This window comes from Podarcis tiliguerta (assembly GCF_965153285.1).
Source record: "Podarcis tiliguerta genome assembly, chromosome: W".
NCBI lineage: Eukaryota > Metazoa > Chordata > Lepidosauria > Squamata > Lacertidae > Podarcis > Podarcis tiliguerta.
Window position 1 is genome coordinate 20,121,010 of NC_139552.1, and position 21,649 is coordinate 20,142,658.

The window sequence follows — 21,649 nt, forward strand, 5'->3', positions numbered from 1 at the left end:
CCGGGAGCCAGTGCAGCTGGTATAGCACCGGGTGAATGTGATCTCGCAGCGAAGACCCCGCAAGGAGTCTCGCTGCAGCATTCTGCACCCGCTGGAGTTTCTGGGTCAGTCTCAAGGGCAGCACCACGTAGAGCGAGTTACAATAATCCAGTCTGGAGGTGACCGTCGCGTGGATCACAGTGGCTAGGTCAGGGCGAGAGAGGTAAGGAGACAACTGCTTAGCTTGGCGGAGATGAAAAAATGCTGCCTTTGTTATAGCTGCAATCTGCACTTCCATGGAGAGGGAGGTATCGAAGATTACACCCAAACTCTTAACGGACGGTGCTGGCACTAATTGCACCCCCGCAAGAGATGGGAGTTGCCCCCTCAATCCCATATCGTCCTCTTTGCAAACCTCCTAAATGGCTAGCCTTCTGTGTTTCCATGCTGGCCATGAAGGAATGGGCATTCCCCACTCTGAAAACAGCACAGAAATACAGCCTGTCTAGTAAAGGGGTAAAAAGAGCAAGCTAAACAGCCTCTGTAAAACAGTAGCATCTGAAGCTGCTAACCACATACTGATAAACATGTCATAAAAGGAGACATGAAAAACAAATGGCCACTGGGTACTACTAACAGTGGGACACGGGTGGCGCTGTGGGTTAAACCAGAGAGCCTAGGACTTTCAGATCAGAAGGTCGGCGGTTCGAATCCCCACGACGGGGTGAGCTCCCGTTGCTCGGTCCCTGCTCCTGCCAACCTAGCAGTTCGAAAGCACGTCCAAGTGCAAGTAGATGAATAGGTGCCGCTCTGGCGGGAAGGTAAACGGTGTTTCCGTGTGCTGCTCTGGTTCGCTAGAAGCGGCTTAGTCCTGCTGGCCACATGACCCGGAAGCTGCATGCTGGCTCCCTCGGCCAATAAAGCGAGATGAGCGCCGCAACCCCAGAGTCGGCCATGACTGGACCTAATGGTCAGGGGTCCCTTTACCTTTACCTTACTACCAACAGTACGAGGAAATAACCAAAGCAAAAACTCAAAAACTTTGTTTGAAGTAGTTAGCTTAGCATTATAAGGATGACCCACACCAAGTGTTGGGGGGGGGGGGTCACACCTCCCTGTCCTCCAGCACAGCTTTTAGGAGGAGTTCCAAAGGTTTTGCTTCAGTTTTGGATTAACTGCATCTTGTCACAATGTCTGAAGCTGCACAAACCGCTTCATTTGAACCATGGTTCATTGAAACAAGCCAACTTCCAATCGTGGGTTTAAAAAGCTGGTAAAATGAACCGCCATAGGATCTGGACACACCAAACTGTGGTTAATTTAAAATCCAAGTGGAAGCTTCCCAATAGGCTTGGGGTGGGGGAGAGGTGTGCAAACCTGGAGGAGAGGCTGCCGTCCTGCTCATAATATGAAGCCACGGTTCAGTATGTGGCACCAAGGGAAATTGCCCACCCCAACTAATACTTTCAAGTACCCACCCATGTGGCAGGTTTCTTTCCTTCTCCATGAAGTCATCCTCGAATCCCAGAATTCCGGAGAGAGGAAAAGACTTCTGAGGTTAGAAAATGTTCCTGCCTCCCCACAGCACCACATTTGCCGGACAATTGCCTCTCAGCTTATGCACGTTTAGGAAGGATTGTGGAGGCAACAGGTCCCCCCCTCAAGGCCTTTTCCTCTAAAGGAGGTAGACTGGTCTTCTCCAATCCTCTGGCCACTGCTGAGTTTTCCAAACTTGCTGGCATATTGCGTGTAGCACCTTAACAGCATCATCTTTATCAAAATTTAATAGTTCAGCTGGAATATCATCACTTCCACTGGCCTTGTTATTAGCAGTGCTTTCTAAGGCCCATGTGACTTTGCTCTCCAGGATGTCAGGCTCAAGGTCAGCAACCACACTACCTGGGGTGTATGAGACATCCATATCTTTCTGGTATAATTCCTCTGTGTATACTTGCCACCTCTTCTTGACGTCTTCTGCTTCTGTTAGGTTCTTTCCACCTTTGTCCTTTATCATGGTACTCTTTGTATGAAATGCTCCTTTCATAGCTCCAGTTTTCTTGAACAGATCTCTGCTTCTTCCCATTCTGTTGTTTTCCTCTATTTCTTTGCATTGCTCGTTTAAGAAGGTCCTCTTGTCTCTCCTTGCTATTTTTTGGAAATCTGCATTCAATTTCCTGTATCTTTCACTATCTCCCTCGCATTTTGTTTGCCTTCTCCAAGTCCACCTTTCCTTTTGAAGCAAAATGTCCTTGAAATGGGGGAGAAATGCCCTGCATGAAGTCTTGGGTTTGCAATTTGGGGAGAGGGAAGACTGTCTGCGGCGCTGGGGAGCGGGCAGGCTGGGGAGGCTCCCTAGATCTAGAGGCCCTAGGCTTCTGCCTACTTAGCCTATACATAAATCCGACCCTGCCTATGTCACAGTGAGCACAGGCCCATCGATCACGTGCAAGGCATTCTGCATGTTGGGAAGGAGCCTCCTGTTCTGGGCCAGGAGGAAGAGTGACACCAGCAGAAGACTGGGTGGTGGGGTCGAAGCTGATCCCGGGGAGCACGTGAGGAGTCAAGGCTTCCCGCATGAAGGCCTCGCTTCCCCTAGAAGTCCCTGCCTCCTGGTCTGTGTTCGCTTTCTTCTTCAGGTACAGCGCCAGCATGTTCTGGATGGTGCACCTGCTTTCGGGGGAGAGTTTGTCGAACTGGTCCACACTAGAAGAATAGCCATGAGACGGGTGAGACTCCTGCAAGGCGTCCCCAAAGTCAGGGGAACATAAGCGCATTTGAAGAGCCTTGCTGGGTCAGGGCAAGGCCCATTCAGTCTGACATCCTGTTGGCATAGTGGTTCCTTCCAGATGCCCGTTTTTGTCGATTCATGATTGTTTCTATTCATGACAGTAGGAGGGCAGTTATATGCAAGACTGTATTCAGTACTGTTCGTGCCTGCAAAGCTTTCGGGACAGACATACTCCGACCCTTCCAACCAGTGCCCCCTAACTTCCAGCTGAAACCAGGTACCCTTTTCATACCACAAATGTTCTTCAGTGGTGAACCATGGCATCTCAAATTCCAGGGGAGCCCTGTACGATGCCAAAATTCAGTGCCCCCACGCCTCTCAACGTCTATTCAACATCATAGTTGCGGTGTCCCCTGTGGGGCCCGCAAGGCTTCACGCCAGGGTGACCAAACCAGTTGCACTCCCCTAAATCCATCTAAATGTAATTGGGGGGGGGGTCCCACTTAAGTTGCACTTTATAGCTCAAGAGGGCCCCTCTGGCTGATAATAATATAGTAGCACAGGGGACGCATCACAGAACAAAATGACATGTAGTTGGTCCACCACAATTGCAAGATTATTGCATCCTTCAGGAATGGTGTGTCCAGCTCCATCTGAGTCATCATCCAGGCACGCTGTGGAGCTGCATGGATGAGAGATGGGCATCTTCGGCCAGTCAGGGGTGAAGAGCTGGCAAGATGCCCTGTACTGAGCAGAAAAGCAAACTCTTTGGCCTCCAAGATCTCTCCCAACTCTCAGCAGCCCTCACTGTGAGCCATACTAGAGGAATTTTGTCCTGCTTTTGCTGAGCTACAACACAGGAGCGCACCCCCAGGGGGCCATGATGTGGTAACCCTGGCGAAGCATTGCAGAGCAACTGAGAAAGGAGAATGATGTTTGCGTGGACAGTCCATTGGAAAGCTGCACTATTATTGCATCGATAGCACATTGCAGAATACGGCCCCCCTCCAGGCAAAAACATCCGTCTGGAGGCACAGTAGCTCTCATTTCAGAGGTTGTGGTTTTACAGCTTCCTATTTATTTATTTGTTTGTTTGTTTGTTTGTTTGTTTGAAATTATTTATTTATTTCATAAAATTTATACACTACCAGATGGTAAGAAACCTCAAAGCCGTTTACAGAAAGATAAAACCATAAAATCAGGAAAAACCTACAGTACATTTTAACGCTGAAGAAGTGAATACCAGAATAGATCAGAACTCCCTCCCAAGGTAAGGGGAAGAGACATGGCTAAGATGGCAGGACAGCTTACTCTATGATGTTAACCCCTTCATGCACTAATTAGACTGAAGCATGTTGGTTATATGAGACTGGTTATCCCGCACAACATGCTCTCACACAACCCATGCCCTCCAACTGAAAACCCATTTCCTGGGTTTTCAACATTGTGTTTTGTGCCTGTGAACTGCACAGTGAATATTTTTATTAGGGGAAAAAACAGCCCGGTGTTTCAGCTTCTCAGAGTTGTTTTATTCAGTGCGCTGCTACAGCTTGTCACACCCAAATCCTCCAAAGGAATCTGCCAAAGTGCTTTTCCAGGCAAAAGGGGGCAGAGGGAGAGAAACCAAGAACCTCAAATTCACTAGATGGGGAATTGTGTGGCCCTCTAGATGTTGTTGGATTCCATCACCCCTCACCCTCGGCCATGCGGGCTGAGGCAGAAGGCCATTGGATCTGGCAATATCTGGGAGCCCACAAGATTCCCAGCCTCTGCCCTACAGAAACAACCAGGCACTCAGCTGTGAGGCACGCCTCTTACTGGAGGGAGGGTCACTCCAGAGGCAGCTGTGGCATGAGGGTGCTGGTTCATGCCTTTGTGGGCACACCTGAGAATTAAAGAGGACCCCCTAGGAAGTGTGCTTGGAGATCTTCCTTACCACGTGGCTCTTTGGCAAAAGCACAACAGTACTGACAGCCATATGGAACCACACCTCAAAGCTGGATCAGACTTCCCAGATCCTGTAGCCTACATCAGGAGGAAGACTGGGGCAGAGGGGCCTAGAGTGGGAGTCAGAGCTGCTCTTAGGGCTGCATGTCTGAAGCATGGGCAGAAATCTTTGGGTGTGAGGTTGCATGGGGCTGTCTCTTTGTGTTTTGCTGGTGCCAAGCCGCCAGCCAGCCAAAGGCAGGCAACCAACTGGCTTCAGGGGCAAGCTCCTTTGCAAAGCCAGTCTGACTTCACCAAATGCAATGGCAGAGTGACCATTAGGCCCGTGTTCTGCTTCGCTGTGAAATGGTGTGTGTTCCTCAATGCAGAGAACCTCTTTTTCAATGTCAAGCTGGTCTAAGGAAGAAAAGCATAAGAGTTAGTCTTGAATCCCCACACACATGTGCTGGGAGATGCCTGCACACCGCACATGTAAAGCACATCTCCCACCCACCCACACCCAAAAAGTCCTGGGAACAATGGTTTGTTAAGGGTGCTGGGAATCGTAGCACTGTGAAAGGAAAACTAAGGTTCTTAGGATGCTTTGGAGGGGGTGGAATGTTGAATACACAGCGGCCACATGGACAGACGGACACCCCCCCCCCACCATAGCTTCACCTTTTGGCACAAAAAGTCTTCAGCCAGATGTCATGCAACCCTTTGGCAGGGGCAACTTACCATTTTATTGATTTTCCATAACAAACAATTAAAAAGGCGGACAATCTTGCAAAGGAGTGTTGCCATTTAAACTGCTGGTGTGACGTAGGAACCTGAACAAAGAAAAGGAACAAGCTACGAAAAACGAAACATCCCACCTGGGCACGGTTTCTGAGAGAGCAACAGCAGAAGACCCAGACTCTGGCAAGATGAGCATTTGCCCAGTGGATTCTGGCCACTCCATGAGGGCAGACAGGGGATGGCTGCGGTGGCCGCCAGCCCCTTCCCACTCCATCTCAGATACAGAACGCATTTGCTCTGCCACTCCTTGGCTCGGGCGCCACCTACTGTTGGCCTCCTTGCCTTCCACCCTACCAGTCCCAATGAGCACCATCTACCCCTGGTCCAGAGGCGCAGAGCAGTAGTTAGGTGATCTTGCGCCCCGGCAGAACCGCCCAGATTGCGCCCCCTAGCCACGGACAAGTTAGCTCTTCTTTCTGCCTCTCCTCCACCCCCCTCCACCCATTCAATTCACCCTGGAAGTACAAGTATCGAAAAGTAAAATGTTAGAGATTCCCCCCCACCCCATAGCAATATAATTGGATTCAGCTAGCTGGTCAGTCTACTTTCGGTTTCACGCCTGGCTCCTTGTTAAATTAATACTGCATCAGAAACCTCCCAAGCAGATAGCCAAAGTTCTTTGGCATTTCTCCAGTTGTTAATGAGATGTCTCTTCTAGTCCAGGGGAGTCTTTTGATCTTCTTCCAGGAAACCAAGAGTCAAAAAGCTTGATTTTCCTTTTTTCCCTTTCCCCAGTCATTTCCACATAGGCATTATTAGAGTTATTAAAACCTTATTATATCAACAAATGCAAAATTTTTAGCCTCCCTTGCTTTCCTGGTGACTTTCAACTTAAACACAAACTGCTCTGGAGTGAGAAAAACCCATCACACTCGAAAAGCCCAGCTTGAGGGACCTGGAAGTGTGCGGGGAAGAGCAATTTTGTAGTGGCTTTGTGGCACAGGAGCACCAAGTTCACCAACTGGCTGATTCAGATTGAATCCCATTCAAAAAGAGTGCAATGGTGTGTGTTTCAGCCAGCCATCCGGCTGCTGCAACTATTCCCTGGGTGCCACCACACTGTCCTGTCTGTGTGTTTGGAAGGGAATGGGAGCTATGCTCCCCCCGGAGACACGCCACTCCTTCTTCCTTAGCTGTGCTGCTCAACAGTTGAGGCAACCTTCACAGTTCTGGGATGCCGAGGAAGCGAACCAATAGTCATGTTCATCTGTACTGGCTCAGTATGACCTATTCTGACAGGTGCTGCCTTTCATATTCACGCCCAAGAGCCTTTCCGCTCCAGAGATCTGGGGCTGAACCCGGGATCTGCACGCCAAGGCTGGAGTAAGAAAGAGCCCTTGCCAGCTGGCCACGTTGGGCGCCTGCCTGGAGAGTGGAAGCCGGGGGTTGGAGGGACACCGTGCTGCTCCTGGCAACCCCCACCCAACCCGACGTCCTCCTCCGCCTGAATCCCGCTTCCCCCGGGACGCCCTTCCCATCCTGGAGCGGCTGGGGTGGGAGCGCTCCCCACCCCCCTTTCCAGACCCCCCTCGTTCTTCTTCTTCATGCCTCGGGTGTTTTCCTGAGTGTATCTTCAGAACAACCCTCTGTGAGGGAGGCTAAGCTGGCCCAAGGACTGGCCCAAGGTAGCTCAGCCAAGTTGCCAAGGCCAGCATTTAAGACCCTTTCCCCTCAGATGAGAAAGCCGGGATGAGTCATGCTAGCAGCCTGTGGCCTTGATGGGCTTTGTGGCAGCCCAGCCCAGCTGCTATAGTCCACCTCTGAACCGAGGAAGTGCAACTGGAGAGACAGAGCCCATTACTTTTGTCACGGGACAGAAGCACACGACTTCCCCCTCCCACTTGCCGCCCGCCCCAGTCTTTCTCCGGCGGCTCAGTTTAGTGCGCCAAGCGGCTCATCCCAGGTGGGAATTCGGGTGGCGCTGCTTGCAGAAGGAGAAACGGCTGGCGCTAGCAGACACTCCCATTGTTCTTCTCATGTAGGACTTCCGGGATCCAGATGAACGTTTTACCAAAAAGTATGGCTTGACTACTGATTTCCCATTTAAAGGAAGGCAAAACGACCTAAGTTTGTAGGACAGGTGAAAAAACCCACGAATTACATTTAAAGTTCTGGGAGATGCAAAGGAAAGCTTGCATTTTAAACTTGCATTTGACAGCTTGTTGCTTGGTGCGGTTAACGGAATGGGGATAGTGAGAAAGAAGAGACTTGGAATTAGAAGCTTAGGATTTAAGGTAAGGTTACCAGATTTTTTTCAAAGAATCCGGGGACACTTTTTTTTTTTTTTTCAAAAGAGAAACAAATGTTATTTTTTAAAAATCATTTTTTTTTTAAAAAAAAAAAGAGAAGTAATACCTTCTCTTCTGGGTCTCCTCTGTCGCGTGGCCTTCCTCTGGGCCCCAGCCTGATCTCTTGGAGTGCTATCTGCCGTGAAGTAGGCTCGGGTCGGGCCTGGGCTCGGCCCCGTGTCCTTGCCCTCCTGGTGCTCTCCTACCTCTCTTCCGCAAGGTCACAAGGTCGGGGCTCCCCTCTTTTTTCTCCTTCCTCTTTCTCTCTCTTCCTTCTCCTTCTCCTTTCCTCCTTCTCCCTGGGTTGGCTCCGGGGTTTTTACTGGCCCTGGAGCGCTGCTGGGCCACGTGGCTGGGTGCTCTCGCTCCCGCCTTGATTTCGGTCCGGGGGGGGGGGTCAGCGGTTCCCCCAGTTGACGCGCCGGGCATCCCTGGTTCCCCCTCGGCAGTGGCAGCGCAGGCGGCAGTCTCAGCAGCCCGGAGCCATATGATGTGTCTTGTGCCGTTGAACCAATCACGCAACATTCCTTCCCTACTAATAAATCTACAACACTTAAAATATAAATCTGGGGGCCTTATATGAAATTCGGGGACATTCCGGGGACGGATTTTGTTGGGGACAGATTTGTAAATCCGGGGACTGTCCCCGGGAGACGGGGACATCTGGTAATCATTCCGTAATAGGGCTTCTCCTGCCTTTGCCAGTATGTCAGCCTTCTCAGCCTCCTTAAAGAGGGCTTTCAGGAGCACTTGTACGTCTGGCCATATGGGATTGTGAGTGGAGAAGGTGGCGCAGTCTGGATGAGTCCCTCTGTCTTGCTCTTTGGTCACTGTGTCCGAGCACCATTTTGGGCCGATCAGGATCTATGGGGAAGGGGATCCACCCAGAAGTTGTGGAGGGAACGGGAAGAGAAGCTTGGTCAAGAGACTGGCTCATGTCAGAAGGAGGCCTGACTGCATCCTTGGCGAAGCCCAGGGCAGGGCACGAAGGCAGCATTGCCCAGCCGGAAGGCATTCGGAGGCAAATCATCAGCAAGGAACAGAAAATCCCCTCCCCTTCCCTCAAGAAGACTGAAGAATCTCTAGTCGGCCTTCAGGTGAGTTCAGCATCCCAGGTCTCTGGGGTGTTCCTGTCCATTACAAAGCTGACTCGAGGCTCCGTCAACTGAGCCCTACACTCCTTGCGTACATGAAAGGGGCACAGAAAGGAGGGGAGGCAGCCTTTTCCTGGAGCCGTCTTACCTGCAGCAGTTCACTCGCTGGCTGCTGACCCTTTTCCTCCATCACCTGGATGATCCTCTCAAGAGATCCTCTCAAGAGAGGAGAGTTTCCTGCAGAGTCTGGCCAGCTGCTCATCCCTTCCAGGTAATGTTCACAAAAAATGTATTTATGAGGGTAAAGCACGTATCAAAATATTTATACGAGAAGGTAGCCACCCTAGCATTTGATTCATTTTCAGAATAATAAATAAATAAGAAACCGATATGGAAAAAGGAGAAATGGGGAGAAGTTGAAATGGGCAGATTTCCCCATCCCTCCTCAGTCCGGACTTGCTTCTTGAAGTGCTTGTTCCCTCACTAGTAACAATAGGGACACTTCCAAGGAGGTCTTTGCTTTCCTTGTCCAGGTCTGCTTGATAGGCCAGAATTTCCCCTCTCTCTTTCCTCTGAATCTCCAGGCGGCGACAAAGAGAGGAGATGAATATTCTACTGGCTTCTTGGGTCCAGTGGCCTTGCTATAATAGGAAAGTAATTGACTGGAGGAAAGAAAAGTACAGAGGTTTTCAACCTTTTGGGGTCCACGGCTCCCTGGACCAACTCCCTTCTTTCTGCGGCATCCCTGTGGGGCTCAGGAGACCAGTTAGGTCCCCCCTTGCTTGCCTCCCCTCCCCCTTTCTCCAACAGCCTCCCTTGCGGAGTGCTCTCTCAGCCTCCTCTCCTCTCCCTTCTCCTTCGGAGTCCTCCTCTTGGTCTCTGAGCTGCCCCCGCTGCCCCCCAGGGGCCTGGGACTTGCCTGTCCATTCCCAACAGCAAGGGCCCCTCGCCAGTTGGCTGGCTTCCTCTGAGGCCGCCTCAGCTCCTGGCAGCCCACACCCCCGGGCCAGCCCCAGAGGCACCATTCTCTGGGGGAGAACAGCTGGGCAAGCCTTGGGGAGGCAGAGATGGTATCCGAGGAGGGAGGGAAGGAAAGAGGGACAGAGGCCAGGGTCTCCCGCGGCACCCCTGACCATCATTCAAGGCACCCCAGCTGCCACAGCACACTGCTTGAAAACCACTGCAGAACTGGGATGGGAAAGGTTTCTCGTCCAACTAACTGGTCTGGAGAAGAGGAAAGGCAGCCATGCTTGCTCCTTTGTCTTCTCCGAGGAGACTTCCAGCCTGACTTCTCATCTTGAGGCCCCAGGGAGAAGTGGGAAGAGGAGGAGGAGGAGGAAGCATCCCCAGAAGAAGTGTGCTCCCCACCAGTAGGTGCTTCCACCCCCCACTGCTAAATCTGCTTCCAACAGATACTTGGGGGGGGGGGCATCCTGCACTATCTGGTCAATTCCTGGTGTTAGAAGAATTAGTGAGGCATCTGATCAACATTTGTATTTTAAATTTAGCTTAGAAAATATATTTGCAAATGCGTGTTTCATGCTAGGCAGTAAAAGCTGCTGAGTGCTTTGGCAGTTGTTTATTTTCCTGAACAGGGCCCCTCATTGATTTGTTGCAGTACCTCAAAGTTGTAAAAAAGGAGCAAAAGCTGGGAGCAAAGGTCATACAAATTACAGAATACAATCCAAGCTGCAAAAACACTAATTAGAGTTGGTAAATAGTGCCTCCCATCAGACATCTTCCCAAGGTTTAAGGTATCCTGAGAAGGTTAAAGGGCAAAGAGCTAATAGCAACAACAGCTGGCGGGGGGGTGTAAATTGAAGGGGTTGCTTTAGAAACTGTTTTTTATTAAGTTCTTTTTCTTCTAAAAATCTATCTGTGTGATATATGAAATGTATTGACTTTAGTTTAATTATGCAAAATCTAGAAAGTAAGAAATGTTAGATTCTTATGTTAGATTCTTATTTCATTGATGGTGTGTGAGAAGGTGAACCCAAGACCTCTGTTTATATGACAAAATTTAAAACCATGAGCCATCTGTTTTAGCCATTTGCCCCTGTTGCCAGAAGGGCAGAAGGGAAAAAGGGAAAAGGATAATCTGGTAATTAAGATGCCTTGTCAAGGCAAATGTAAGATATATGATAGAAGGAAATATAGCTCTTTGTCTCCCATAAAAGGTAATAGGAAATGGGTGTATCTTTTATGATTGGTTCTAGCAAACAGCCAATAGGAATTTCAACCAGGCTGATTGGACAGAGGCAGCCAAAGGAGGAGTAAGGAGGCTGGGCTGAGGGAATATAAGTGCTGGCCACCAGGGCTGGGGTGTGCAGAGCTTTTGGTAAATATACCACTGTGCCAATCATTTATTTGTCTGACAAATAAATTATTATTTTAATTTCTCTATTGCTGCGTTGAATATTTCATTCCAGCTAAGCGTTAACCACAAGCAGGGTGCTACATTAGAAGGTCTAAGATATAAACACATACATAAATACCGTAAGTAGTTCAAGTAATGCAGGTAAACCCATGAACAGCCAGGTAAACCCATCAAGAGGTTTCCTGCCAGACAGGAGTCAGTTGTAGGCCGCCCCTTCTGTGTTGTATGTATAATGTTTGGAGGGGTGGTCTTGGGCCCCAGGGTGGGCAATTTCAAATGTCTTCAAATAAGGACTTGGTTCGGGGTCTCCTCCTCCCTCCTGCGTGGGGTGAGCACCCTGTTGCAACAGGTAATAAAGATCTGGCTTACTAGCTGCTTTGCTTCTCAGTTTTCTCTGGTTGGCCTCTGTTATTTTCTCCTACCGATAGAGAAGCTACCAAGGGACTCTATATGGGCTCTGAGGTACCCCATAAGGGAAAAGGAGCCGTTTTTTCCTTATAACACTGGCCACGAGTCCCCACCCCCTTGCAGCTGACCCCTTGCTGCTATCTGCTTTGCATACGAGAGCCAGTATGGTGTAGTGGTTAAGAGCGGTAGTCACGTAAATTGGGGAACCGGGTTTGCGTCTCCGCTCCTCCACATGCAGCTGCTGGGTGACCTTGGGCCAGTCACACTTCTCTGAAGTCTCTCAGCCCCGCTCACCTCACAGAGTGTTTGTTGTGGGGGAGGAAGGGAAAGGAGAACGTTAGCCGCTTTGAGACTCCTTAAAGGGAGTGAAAAGCGGGATATCAAATCCAAACTCTTCTTCTTCTTCAGGGTATTGAGGAGGCATCCTGCTAGCCAAAGGAGACATGGACTTAGTTGTGTATGTGCAATTCACATTTGTAGTGTTCTAAATATGTACACCCCTTCATGGATCACTGCCTTGCCGTGGCGAAGGGGCTTGAAGAACTCAGAGAAGCTATGAACTATGCCGAGAAGGGCACCCAAGATGAACAGGTCATAGTGGAGAGTTTTGACCAAACGTGATCCACCTGGAGCAGGAACCGGCAAGCCTCTCCAGTATCCTTGCCAAGAAAACTCCATGGACAAAGACAACAGGCATATAAAAGATATGACGCTGGAAGATGAGCCCCTCAGGTCGGAAGGCGTCCAACATGCTACTGGGGAAGAGCGGAGGACAAGTACAAGTAGATCCAGAGCTGATGAAGCGGCTGGGCCAAAGCCGAAAGGACGCTCAGTTGCAGATATGCATGGAAGCGAAAGGAAATCCAATGCTGTAAAGAAAAATATTGCATAGGAACCTGGAATGTAAGAACCATGAACCTTGGTAAGTTGGATGTGGTCAAAAATGAGATGGCAAGAATAAATATTGACATCCTGGGCATCAGTGAATTAAAATGGACGGGAATGGGCGAATTCAGTTCGGATGACCATCATATCTACTACTGTGGGCAAGAAACCCGCAAAAGAAATGGAGTGGCCCTCATAGTCAACAAAAGAGTGGCGAAAGCTGTACTGGGATGCAATCTCAAAAATGATAGAATGATCTCGATACGAATCCAAGGCAGACCTTTTAACATAACAATAATCCAAGTTTATGCACCAACTACTGGTGCTGAAGAAACTGAAATTGACCAATTCTATGAAGACTTACAAGACCTTATAGAAGTGACACCAAAGAAGGATGTTCTTTTCATTATAGGGGATTGGAATGCTAAAGTAGGGAATCAAGAGATAAAAGGAACAACTGGCAAATTTGGTCTTGGAATTCAAAATGAAGCAGGGCAAAGGCTAATAGAGTTCTGTCAAGAGAACAAGTTGGTCATCACAAACACTCTTTTCCAACAACACAAGAGACGACTCTACACATGGACATCACCAGATGGGCAGCATCGAAATCAGATTGATTATATTCTCTGCAGCCAAAGATGGAGAAGCTCTATACAGTCAGCAAAAACAAGACCTGGAGCTGACTGTGGCTCAGATCATCAGCTTCTTATAGCAAAATTCAAGCTTAAACTGAAGAAAGTAGGAAAAACCACTGGGCCGGTAAGATACAACCTAAACCAAATCCCTTATGAATACACAGTGGAAGTGAGGAACAGGTTTAAGGATTTAGATTTGCTGGACAGAGTACCTGAAGAACTATGGACGGAGGCTCGAAACATTATACAGGAAGCAGCAACGAAAACCATCCCAATGAAAAGGAAATGCAAGAAAGCAAAGTGGCTGTCCAATGAGGCCTTACAAATAGCAGGGGAGAGAAGGCAAGCAAAATGCGAGGGAGATAGAGAAAGATACAGGAGATTGAATGCAGAATTCCAAAAAATAGCAAGGAGAGACAAGAAGGCTTTCCTAAATGAGCAATGCAAAGAAATAGAGGAAAACAACAGAATGGGAAGAACCAGAGATCTGTTCAAGAAAATTGGAGATATGAAAGGAACATTTCGTTCAAAGATTACCATAATAAAGGACAAAAGTGGTAAGGACCTAACAGAAGCAGAAGACATCAAGAAGAGGTGGCAAGAATACACAGAGGAATTATACCAGAAATATATGGATGTCTCGTACACCCCAGGTAGTGTGGCTGCTGACCTTGAGCCAGACATCCTGGAGAGTGAAGTCAAATGGGCCTTAGAAAGCATTGCAAATAACAAGGCCAGTGGAAGTGATGGTATTCCAGCTGAACTATTTAAAATTTTAAAAGATGACGCTGTTAAGGTGCTACACTCAATATGCCAGGAAGTCTGGAAAACTCAGCAGTGGCCAGAGGATTGGAGAAGGTCAGTCTACATCCCAATCCCAAAGAAGGGCAGTGCTAAAGAATGCTCCAACTACCGCACAATTGCACTCATTTCACACGCTAGCAAGGTTATGCTTAAAATTCTACAAGGAAGGCTCAAGCAGTATGTGGACCGAGAACTCCCAGAAGTGCAAGCTGGATTTAGAAGAGGCAGAGGAACCAGAGACCAAATTGCAAACATGCGCTGGATTATGGAGAAAGCTAGAGAGTTCCAGAAAGACATCTACTTCTGCTTCATTGACTATGCAAAAGCCTTTGACTGTGTCGACCACAGCAAACTATGGCAAGTTCTTAAAGAAATGGGAGTGCCTGATCACCTCATCTGTCTCCTGAGAAATCTCTATGTGGGACAGGAAGCTACAGTTAGAACTGGATATGGAACAAGTGATTGGTTCTAAATTGGGAAAGGAGTACGACAAGGCTGTATTTTGTCTCCCTGCATATTTAACTTATATGCAGAATTCATCATGCGAAAGGCTGGGCTGGATGAATCCCTAGCCGGAATTAAGATTGCTGGAAGAAATATCAACAACCTCAGATATGCAGATGACACAACCTTGATGGCAGAAAGTGAGGAGGAATTAAAAAACCTTTTATTGAGGGTGAAAGAGGAGAGCGCAAAATATGGTCTGAAGCTCAACATCAAAAAAATGAAGATCATGGCCACTGGTCCCATCACCTCCTGGCAAATAGAAGGGGAGGAAATGGAGGCAGTGAGAGATTTTACTTTCTTGGCCTCCATGGAACGGTTTGGATTCTTAGATCACGGACTGCAGTTTCTTGAGGATGGACTTCTGGCAAGCGATGGGCTGCACCTCACAACGGTTGGGAGGAATGTTTTTGCCAAAAAACTAAGAAACCTCATCAGGAGGGCTTTAAACTGACTAATGTGGGGGAGGGAGACAGTGCTCCTGAAGGTAGGAGTCTATTAATTGATGAAGATGATCATCCAAATGTCATAGACCAAATGGAGCAAACAGCAAGCAGACCTAGTGGTGGGAGGAAAAAATCCTTAAATAAGAGACACGGGGGAATGACTAATGGACTTCAATGTCTGTACACTAATGCACAAAGCATGGGAAATAAACAAGATGAGCTTGAGCTCTTGGTACAGCAAACTAAATATGACATAATAGGCATCACTGAAACCTGGTGGGATAAGTCCCACGATTGGAATGTAAAAATGGAGGGATACAATCTATTTCAGAGAAACAGACCAGACAAGAAAGGAGGAGGAGTGGCGTTATATGTCAGGGATGTGTATACCTGTGAAGAGATCCAAGATTTAGAACCTCAAAGCCAAAGTGAGAGCATTTGGGTCAAAATTAAGGGAGAGAAGAATAATAGTGACCTCATTGTGGGAGTTTACTACAGATCCCCAAGCCAAACGGAGGACATAGATGATGCCTTCCTGGAACAGATGGCCAAGCATGCAAAAGGAAGGGAGATAGTAGTAATGGGGGACTTCAATTACCCAGATATTTGTTGGATGTCAAACTCAGCCAAGAGCATAAGGTCAAACAGATTCCTCACTGGCCTTGCAGACAACTTCATTGTCCAGAAAGTGGGAGAAGCAACAAGAGGAACAGCCATTTTAGATCTGGTCCTAACCAATGTCGATGACCTGGTTAATGGGGTAGAAGTGGAAGGATCATTAGGCGCAAGTGATCATGCTCTTCTGAAGTTTACTATACAACGGAAAGGAGCAGCCAAGCATACTAGGACTCAATTTCTTGACTTTAAGAAAGCCGACTTCATAAAACTTAGGGAAGTGCTGGGTGAGATCCCATGGACAGTAATACTAAAAGGAAAGGGAGTTCATGATGGCTGGGAGTTTGTTAAGAGGGAGATAGTAAAAGCACAACTTCAGGCAATACCAATGAGACAGAAACATGGAAGGTGCCTAAAGAAGCCAGGGTGGCTATCTAAAGAACTTTTAACTGAGTTAAGATTAAAAAAGGATGTGTACAAAAAATGGAAAAGGGGGGAAACCACCAAAGAGGAATTCAAACAAATAGCCAGCACGTGTAGACACAAAGTCAGAAAAGCTAAAGCACAGAATGAACTCAGGCTTGCTAGAGAGGTTAAAAGCAACAAAAAAGGCTTCTATGGGTATGTTCGTAGCAAAAGGAAGAACAAAGAAACAGTGGGGTCACTCAGAGGAGAAGATGGTGAAATGCAAACAGGGGACACAGAAAGGGCTGAACTCCTCGATGCCTTCTTTGCCTCAGTCTTCTCCGATAAAGAAAACAATGCCCGACCTGAAGAATTTGGAGGAAATGATTCAGCAGAGGAAACACAGCCCAGAATAACTAAGGAGATAGTACAGGAATACTTGGCTAGTTTAGATGTATTCAAGTCTCCAGGGCCAGATGAACTGCATCCAAGAGTATTAAAAGAACTGGCAGATGTGATCTCAGAACCACTGGCAGTCATCTTTGAGAATTCCTGGAGAACAGGCGAAGTCCCGGCAGACTGGAGGAGGGCAAATGTTGTCCCTATTTTCAAAAAGGGGAAAAGAGAGGACCCAAATAATTACCGCCCAGTCAGTCTAACATCAATACCAGGGAAGATTCTGGAGCAGATCATTAAGCAAACAATCTGTGAGCACCTAGAAAGGAATGCTGTGATCACCAATAGTCAGCATGGATTTCTGAAAAATAAGTCATGTCAGACTAACCTGATCTCATTTTTTGACAGAATTACAAGCCTGGTAGATGAAGGGAACGCAGTGGATGTAGTCTACCTTGATTTCAGCAAGGCATTTGACAAGGTGCCCCATGATATTCTTGTAAAGAAGCTGGTAAAATGCGGTCTTGACTATGCTACCACTCAGTGGATTTGTAACTGGCTGACTGACCGGACCCAAAGGGTGCTCATCAATGGTTCCTCTTCATCCTGGAGAAGAGTGACTAGTGGGGTGCCACAGGGTTCTGTCTTGGGCCCGGTCTTATTCAACATCTTTATCAACGACTTGGATGATGGACTCAAGGGCATCCTGATCAAATTTGCAGATGACACCTGTCAGAGCTGGCTCCTGGTCCCAGCTCACAAAGGACCAACGCTAGCCGGTAGTAAAGTATCAAAGTCTTTATTGAAGAATAGTTTCCATTTCCAAGCCTCAGCGCCCCAGCTCTACGTCTAGAGTCTAGACCGGCGAAGCTCCGTCTGAATCTCCGCCCCCTGTACACCAGTTTAAGACTCTAATCTTACTCCACCTCTCCCTTCTCTCCTTTCTCCTCTGGGTCCTGCTGCCCCCCGGGGTCTCCTCCCTCCTGGACTCCTCTGACGCAGACGTTGACCCTCCTGACTCCTCCCGCTCTCTTCGGCGGGCTTTAGGACTTGGCTCCCTACCCGGGCTGCCAACTGTGCCGCCTTCCTGTACATTTGAACTTGGCGCGCGCGCGCGTTTAACCTTCCTCTTAACCGTTTCCTCGCTCCCTGACGGAGGCGTGGTCAATCCTGCCTCATGTTCTCCCGCTGGTAGCGCGCCGCCTGATCCCGATGCCTGGGACTCCTCCCCCCTACTTCCCTCTGGTGTGGACGCTGGTCCAGATTTCCAGCTGCTGCTCTCTGAGTCCCCTCTGGCCCCTTCTCCCTGAAGTGCCCCCCTGGGTACTCCCCTTGCCCTGACCATGGGAGCCCCTTTTTGTGAATCCTCTGATTCACTGGACAGACTCAGAGACCTCGGATCGCTGTCATCGCTGACATTTCCTTCGGACTCCTCCCCTTCGCTCTCCATTTCCTCCCTCTCCTGTGCCTCTGCTCCTGAACCCCTGACAACACCAAACTGGGAGGGGTGGCTAACACCCTAGAGGACAGGATCACACTTCAAAACGACCTTGACAGATTAGAGAACTGGGCCAAAACAAACAAGATGAATTTTAACAGGGAAAAATGTAAAGTATTGCACTTGGGCAAAAAAAATGAGAGGCACAAATACAAGATGGGTGCCACCTGGCTTGAGAGCAGTACATGTGAAAAGGATCTAGGAGTCTTGGTTGACCACAAACTTAACATGAGCCAACAGTGTGACGCGGCAGCTAAAAAAGCCAATGCAATTCTGGGCTGCATCAATAGGAGTATAGCATCTAGATCAAGGGAAGTTATAGTGCCACTGTATTCTGCTCTGGTCAGACCTCACCTGGAGTACTGTGTCCAGTTCTGGGCACCACAGTTCAAGAAGGACACTGACAAACTAGAACGTGTACAGAGGAGGGCAACCAAAATGGTCAAAGGCCTGGAAACAATGCCTTATGAGGATCGGCTAAGGGAGCTGGGCATGTTTAGCCTGGAGAAGAGGAGGTTAAGGGGTGATATGATAGCCATGTTCAAATATATAAAAGGATGTCACATAGAGGAGGGAGAAAGGTTGTTTTCTGCTGCTCCAGAGAAGCGGACACGGAGCAATGGATACAAACTACAAGAAAGAAGATTCCACCTAAACATTAGGAAGAACTTCCTGACAGTAAGAGCTGTCCGACAGTGGAATTTGCTGCCAAGGAGTGTGGTGGAGTCTCCTTCTTTGGAGGTCTTTAAGCAGAGGCTTGACAACCATATGTCAGGAGTGCTCTGATGGTGTTTCCTGCTTGGCAGGGGGTTGGACTCGATGACCCTTGTGGTCTCTTCCAACTCTATGATTCTATGATTCTATGATTCTATGATCACTGCAGATGGTGACAGCAGCCACGAAATTAAGAGACGCCTGCTTCTTGGGAGGAAAGCAATGACAAACCTAGACAGCATTTTAAAAAGTAGAGACATCACCTTGCCAACAAAGGTCCGTATAGTAAAAGCTATGGTTTTCCCAGTAGTGATGTATGGAAGTGAGAGCTGGACCATAAAGAAGGCTGATCGCCGAAGAATTGACACTTTTGAATTATGGTGCTGGAGAAGACTCTTGAGAGTCCCATGGACTGCAAGAAGATCAAATGCATCCATTCTTAAGGAAATCAGCCCTGAGTGCTCACTGGAAGGACAGATCGTGAAGCTGAGGCTCAAATACTTTGGCCATCTCATGAGAAGAGAAGACTCACTGGAAAAGACCCTGATGTTGGGAAAGATGGAGGGCACAAGGAGAAGGGGACGACAGAGGATGAGATGGTTAGACAGTGTTCTCGAAGCTACAAACATGAACCTGACCAAACTGCGGGTGGCAGTGGAAGACAGGAGTGCCTGGCGTGCTCTGGTCCATGGGGTCACGAAGAGTCGGACACGACTGAACGACTAAACAACAACAAAATATGTACAAAGCAACCTTGCTGGAGGATGTGGATGAGGTTAACCCTTTCTCTCCCTGCCATGGTCCCATGAAGCTGCTGTATTTCAAGGGAAGATCCCTTCGCCCCCCTGGCAGAGAGAAAGACTTCGACTCCCTCCTCCCAGCCATCCCAGCAGCCCTCAGGCTTCCCCTTGGCTGCTTCTAAGCTAATAAACAACCACCAATTAATACCATGCCTACTTTGGATCTGAGAATTAAGAAGATAACCTGCCAAGAAGAATACACAGCTATTTCTCCCCCTCAAGGTACCTTGTATTCCTCGACAGCCTCTTCCAGAGGAATCACCTCGTGGTGTTGGTGCTTCTTGGATCTGCCCCAAGCCACACAGATGGGGGCTTCATCCTCCTTGCAAAAGAGTTTCAGGGGCTCCTGGTGCTTCTCACAGACTCCTCCTTTCCCTCTGGAAGACTGAGAGTCTTGGCTACTTCGACAAAGGTAGCCAATTGCCGATTGCGGACGAGGCTCCTTCTCGGGACTCCAACTCGGCCTTGAGGACAGGAAGCCAGCCTCCTTTTTGCCCCGCTGCACTGGATCAGGCCCGACCGGCAGAAGTTGTGCCCACACTCAAGAAACCAGAGGCCTTTCTCCTGGGCATGGTCGGCCAACTGGTGCCAAAGAAGGATAGAACTTTCTTTATGTATGCCACAACAGCAGCAAGAATACTTATTGCGCAGTATTGGAAGACAGAAGAACTACCCACTCTGGAAGAATGGCAGATGTAGGTGATGGACTATATGGAACTGGCAAAAATGACTGGCAGAATCAGAGACCAGGGAGAGGAGACGGTGGAAGAAGATTGGAAGAAATTTAAAGACTACTTACAGAAATATTATAAGATTAATGAATGTTAGAATGACATCGGATTGAGGTTAAAAGGTTATTAGCAACAAAGTGGTGAAGGAGTATGGAAATTCGAAGGTTAAAAGGTGTAAAATTAAAGGTTCAATATATTAAGATATTAAGAAAAGATTAAGATACATTAAGATATTAAGATAAAGATTAAGTTAAGACAGAGGGAAGGGATTTGCTGATTAAATATTTGAATTGGAATACAGTGAGGGGAGGTGTGGGGAAGTCTGGGAAATAAGTAAATGCAAGGAATATTATGAGAATGGAATTGTTTTTATTTGTTTTTTCTGTGTTGTTGCTTTTGTATTTTTGTATTTTTCTTTTGTTTTTTCCTTTTATGCAAAAACCCTAATAAAAAATATTTTTAAAAAAAGAAGTTGTGCCCACACTCTGGGATGGTCCCTGTGTCGTAAGAGAGTCAGGGTCAGAGAGGGCAATGAAGGAGAAGGACCCTACCAATATCAAAGCGATCGTATTCTGCCTTCACACCCTACAAGAAGGTCAACGGTGCCTTGGGCTATGGATCCTTTTTCGCTGTATCGAATCGTATCCTTTTTGCTGTATCTTTCTCATTGACTTTAAGAATGGATCTGAATGTGTTTTTCGACTCAATTTTATTTTTCCTCAAAATGCTGTACTTTTCTAAATGTATCCAAATGTATCCGAATGGGTTTTGTATTTCCCCCCAATCTCATCGCCTAGAGAATGTTCCTTAAATGTAACAATCACTTGTTCCAAATGTATTTGATTCAAATGTATTCAAGTGTATACTTTTATGGGGAAACGTAGCTAGGAAAATGTGGATATATATATATATATATATATATATATATATATATATATATATTGCTTATAGTGCCTTTGAACGGTCAACGTTCCACCCTCTATCCTTTCACGAGCTGCCAAAAACACTCTCCACACCACACTGCCATCTACTGGGTCTACAAATGATGCCATGAATACACACAAATACAAGCTCTAAAATATATTAGTTTTATTTTCCCATAAGTATGCAAACCTAAGACTATCACACCCGAATTGATAGCTATGCAGAACAGGATTCCCCCCCTCGGTCCATCGGATAGCTGCCTGCGCGGCTGTCTTTGAGGGGGGTGGAGGGAGGAACGGGCGGGATCGACATCGGATAGCTGCCTGCCTAGCTGCCTGCCTGCCTGCCTGCCTGAACATGCCGTGCACCCGGGGGGCGCTGCGACCGGCGCCCATTGGGAAGGAACAAGACAGGAAAAGGAGGGAAACGGGAGAGGTATTTTTAAGGCCCCACTTTTCACATGGTGTCCTGTTGTGTGTTCGGAAAGTACTCTTTCTTGTTTGATTTGAGTTAATGTCAGAATGAAAGCGAGTTCCTTCAAAATAACACATTCCTTTTTATCGTACCAGTTTCTCATATTGTACGAAGCGGAAGAAGAAACCATAGAGAGCATTCATATTTCCCTTCTGATCAATGAAGTCAAATGTTACAATTATCCATTTTAGAATGAGCACCTATAGGGAGAAGACAGATC

At 47.8% G+C, this 21,649-nt stretch overlaps 1 protein-coding gene across 1 annotated transcript in view; it reads right to left on the reverse strand.

Moving 5' to 3' along the window:
• The window catches only part of LOC310668774 (inositol polyphosphate 5-phosphatase OCRL-like), a gene marked incomplete at both ends in the record, with an annotated part of 364,445 nt that overhangs the window by 32,498 nt on the left and 310,298 nt on the right, over window positions 1-21,649 (reverse strand). The window lies entirely within an intron of this gene.